This window comes from Panicum virgatum, chromosome 5N, assembly GCF_016808335.1.
Source record: "Panicum virgatum strain AP13 chromosome 5N, P.virgatum_v5, whole genome shotgun sequence".
Lineage (NCBI taxonomy): Eukaryota > Viridiplantae > Streptophyta > Magnoliopsida > Poales > Poaceae > Panicum > Panicum virgatum.
The window spans coordinates 66,437,262-66,441,655 of NC_053149.1; the positions used below are offsets into that span (position 1 = coordinate 66,437,262).

General features: G+C 52.4%; 1 pseudogene; it reads right to left on the minus strand.

Moving 5' to 3' along the window:
• Nucleotides 1-337: 337 nt before the first annotated feature.
• On the minus strand, nt 338-2,371 carry LOC120675082 (annotated as a pseudogene).
• Between the last annotated feature and the right edge of the window lie 2,023 nt (nt 2,372-4,394).

Below are 4,394 nucleotides of genomic sequence, written 5' to 3' on the forward strand. Positions count from 1 at the left end.
GTGAATTTGAATCTTTATTTTGAATTCAACAACCGGATTGTTACACTGTCGTGCTCTCCACTGTTTGCAGGACCCATTGCCGATCTGGGACCGGGCGAACACCAAGGACTTCGTACATTCAGAGTTCCAGTTATGGAAACAACGAGCATGTTCACGCAGCGGGCATGTTCCTCGTGATTGATTCTTCACAACGGTGGATGCGTGAAAGGGAAGACACCATAGCTCACGCAACGAAGTTCGGAAAAGAGAAGCACTTCATTCTGAAGAAGCGTGTCGGTACAGAGTCCACAGACCAGGAAATAGAAGAGGATTCCACAGACCAGTGATGCAGTTCTGAATCTTCCAAGATTCCAAGCTTGCATTGATAAAAGAGGGGATTAAACAACCTTTAAAACGATGGGGTTCTTCAAAACTACAGTTACACGACCTGTCGCATCACATTCGCATCCTATCTAGAGTAGCATTATTTCTTCCGTTAATACTATCACCGCACTGCTCCGGCTCTTTCTGAAGTTTCACATCATGGGCCTCTCCAGCAGAGCCGAGATGTACCACTCGTCGGCGTTGGGCCCCTTGCCGAGCTTCTTGCCGGTGTTCCACCGGAGCTTCCGGAACCCGACCTTCTCGATGATGGGCACGTACACCTCCGTCAGCTCCTTCCCGGTGCAGAAGAAGAGGTCCAGCCAGAACATCCCGCCCCGCCGGAGCACGCGGTAGATGTCGAACAGCTCCGCGTCCAGCACCTCGCCGGGGATCCACCGGCTCAGCACGTGCGCCGAGTGCACGATGTCCAGCGTGCCGTCGAAGAACGGGAGCCGCCCGGCGACGGCGCGGAGGTGGAGCGGGATGAGCCCGCGGGACGCCACGAAGGCGCCCACCGGCGCGCCAAGGTCGAGGGTCGTGGTCAGTGTTCACCTAACCGACCGGTCTCCGGTAACCGTCGGGCTCCGGTTCCAGTTTACCGGACCGGTTGCACCGGTTATCGGTAGAAATCGGTTAAATTTAAATTTAAATTCAAAAAACTCAGTTCAACCGATTCGTACCGGTATACCGACCGGTTAGACCGGTTTACCGGCCGGTTTGACCGGTTTGAATTCAAATCCAAATTTAAAATCGCATGTGTAACCGGTATACCGGTCGGTTTGACCGGTTTACCAAGTGGGCCTTAATGGGCCGTCTCATTTTTTTTCTTTTTTTGTTTTAACTTTAAATGCCCGAAAAGTATGTTAAACGAACGAATTTTTGAGAAAAATTGACATCATTAGATTCGTTGCACCTTGAAGTATTTTTAGGAATTTTTTGGGAATTTTTCATTTTTTGAAATTCAAATTTAAATTTTGAATTTGAGCCGGTTTGGTACCGGCCCAAACTGGAACCGGACCGGACGGGTTGGACCGGTAACCGGTCAAACCGGACCGGTTACCGACGGTTCGGTCACCACGGTCACGCTGCGCTCGGCCATGCGCGCCGCGAACGTGCCCGTGCCGCCGCCGATGTCGAGCCCGATCCGTATCGTGCCCCGCGGCTTGGACGCCAGCACGGTGTCGATGTCGTAGTCGAGGTCCCCCCCGCCGTCCCCGACCCAGCGGCGCAGCTCCTTGCCGGCGAGGTCGAAGCAGGCCTCGCAGTCGTCGTGGCTCCCCGGGTGGCCGCGGCGAACGCGGTCCACGAGGCACGAGTAGTTCTTGCACATGTAGGGGCCCCACGAGACGGACTTGTCCGGCGGGATGGCCCACAGGCTCTCCGGGAACGACGTCGGGTCCGGGAACCCGGCGGGGCCGCGCGCGCGGCACCGGCGCCTCGGCAGCGGCTCGCACCCCCGCAGCATCAGGCTCTCGGCGAGCGCCTCGCCGGACGGGCACTCGCCGGTCACGTACTCACGTTGTACCTCATGTACTTCCTGAGCTCGCCGCGGTGGCGGTGGCACATCGCGCCGACCGCCGGGTACAGCTTGTCGGAGTCGAGGTTCGGGATGTAGCCGAACGGGAGCGTGTGCGGGCCGAGCGCGAGCGTGAGCTCCTCCGGCGTCAGCTTGGGCGGGGGCTCGTCCCGCTTCATCCTGCCGGAGTTGGAGATGAGCCTCTTGATGATCGCGTCGGTGGCCTCGACGCGGCGGTGGAGGTCGACGGCGAGGCTTTGGCTGGAGGACAGGACGCCGAGCGCGAAGTCGAGCGCGGAGTCCGCCGCTCCCAACGCCGGTGACGTGGGAGAAGGAGACGGACAGGAGGATGGAGACGGAGTTGGTGAGGAGGAAGATGAGCAGGATCTTGGTGCGGTCGGAGTAGTGCCTCTTCTTGGCCGTGGCGTGGTGAGGCGCCGGCGGTGCATGGGTGGCGCTGCTGCTGCTTGCGCCGGCTGGGAGGGCGTCCATGTGGGACTGGTGCTGTGTGCTTGGTTTTCTTGGATAGCCTTCCATGATGCCCATTTTGCAGTGGTGGCTGTATCTTTCTTCGTCGGATCATAACTATGTATATAGCACACGATTTATCGATTTTTTTTTACCTTTTCGGATTTTAAAAGCAGCTGGAGACTCGAGAGACGGGCATTCCATGTTAGCATTGCGTAAACCGCACTGGTCGTTGCTGAATCCAATAGTAGGATTGTTAAGTGCATTTGTGTAGCATTGATGAATGCTCTGTTGATATGAATGACGGATGGTTGCACATATTTATTTCAAAAAAATGCGATATTTGAGACTACTACCTGCAGGGACGAATGAGCAATCTGTTCTTTAAGTGAAAGGATGATTTCCTTTGCGTATGTTGTCGTGCACGCATGTTGACTTCGCATGTTATTAACAGAGCAATACTCATCCATCAACAAAGCCTGGGCTCAATCCTTCCATTACTGCCCACTTGAGACGGCCCAACATACGGCCCACCCATGCTTCCCCGGCGTGCGCTGAAACCTTCGTCCTTCGGCCTTCTTGTTTGGCAACGGCCAACGGGCAGTTCTGTAGCTGCGCTGGTGTGCTCGAAGCGGAAGGGCTGGGCCGAGAGCTCCAGCCTCCATGGCGAGGTTGATCCGGCGGCATGCGAGGGCGGCGGACCCGAGGTTTACCTGCTGCGTTGCCCTGTATCTCTGATCTTTGCATTTCTCCCAGGCGCCCCCAGGTGCCCGCACAAGATGATGACCAAAACCAGGCAGAGAAGGTACAAATCTGTGAATGCGCCTATAGTCTGGTGGTTTTGTATGTGTGGATGGTCTTACATTTATGAAACCAAGTAGCTGTGGATTGTGCCTTCAAAATTGCTTGAATATGGTGGCTTTAATTTTTGTTTAAGGGCAATTGGGCAGTGCTGTGCCTTTTCATATTAGCTAGACAGGAAATTTGCATGTGGAGCGTGCTGTCTTGCTCCATGAATCGTTGTGTTCGCTTGGCTTGTCAGCCAACCAGCCAACAGTATTGTTATCTCATACTAAATCAGCACCAGCCATCAGCCACCAGCTACCAGCCAGTCAGCAGTACTGTTCTCTCATAACAAATCAGCACCAGCCATCAGCCACAGCCAAACGAACATGGCGAATTGAGTCTTACTACGTTTACTTATCCCAAAGCTAGTTGCAACAATTTTATATATGTTCATTTGGTTGTGGCTGGTAGCTGGTGCTGATTTATTATGAGAGAAAAGTACTGCTGACTGGTGCTGATTTGATGTGAGAGAAAAGCATTGCTGGCTGATTGGCTGACAAGCGAAGCAAACAGAGTGGCAAGCTGTATGAGGTGGAAGATGCCGTTCTCCCAAATTTGTTCTTAAGCTTTGTTTTCAAAAAAAAAAAATCTTCTGAATTTTGCTCCAAACTTTTTTTTGAAATTTCATCGAAAGATTTTTTTCAATTTTTTCCAAGCTTTTTCTTTCAATTTTTTGCTGCGGTTTTGTTCCTAACCTTTTATATAATTTTTTAATCTTTTCTATAATTTTCTTGTTTTGCGATTTTGATTAATTTTTGTGATGCAAATGTTTATATGTAGTTTCTTATCAAAAGAGAAAGAGAAAAGTGATAGTAAGTATGACTAGTGTGGGTTTTGATGCGTGTCATATTTTGATGTGAGTGTTTTTAATGGTAATACAGCACAAATGGAGGGTAGTCTATGCACGGTCGCCCGTAAATTAGTTGCCCCGGAGCTCACTCTTGATGAGGGAGTCGATCGACCAAGGCCGTTGCCCGTTGCACTTGCACCCCAGCGTGAGCATCTGGACTAGCCGCGTTGAGACTTGAGAGACCAACCAACCACGGCCGCAAATAGCCAAAGACTATGACGCGACGAACGGATTCACAACCGTCTTACCCCTCGATATCCTGAACAACCGCATGCAGCATGCCCAAATCAAAGTGGACAGTGAAAATCATCTCGTTCAGGCTCGCACTCATCCTCGGCCAGGTCCATGCGG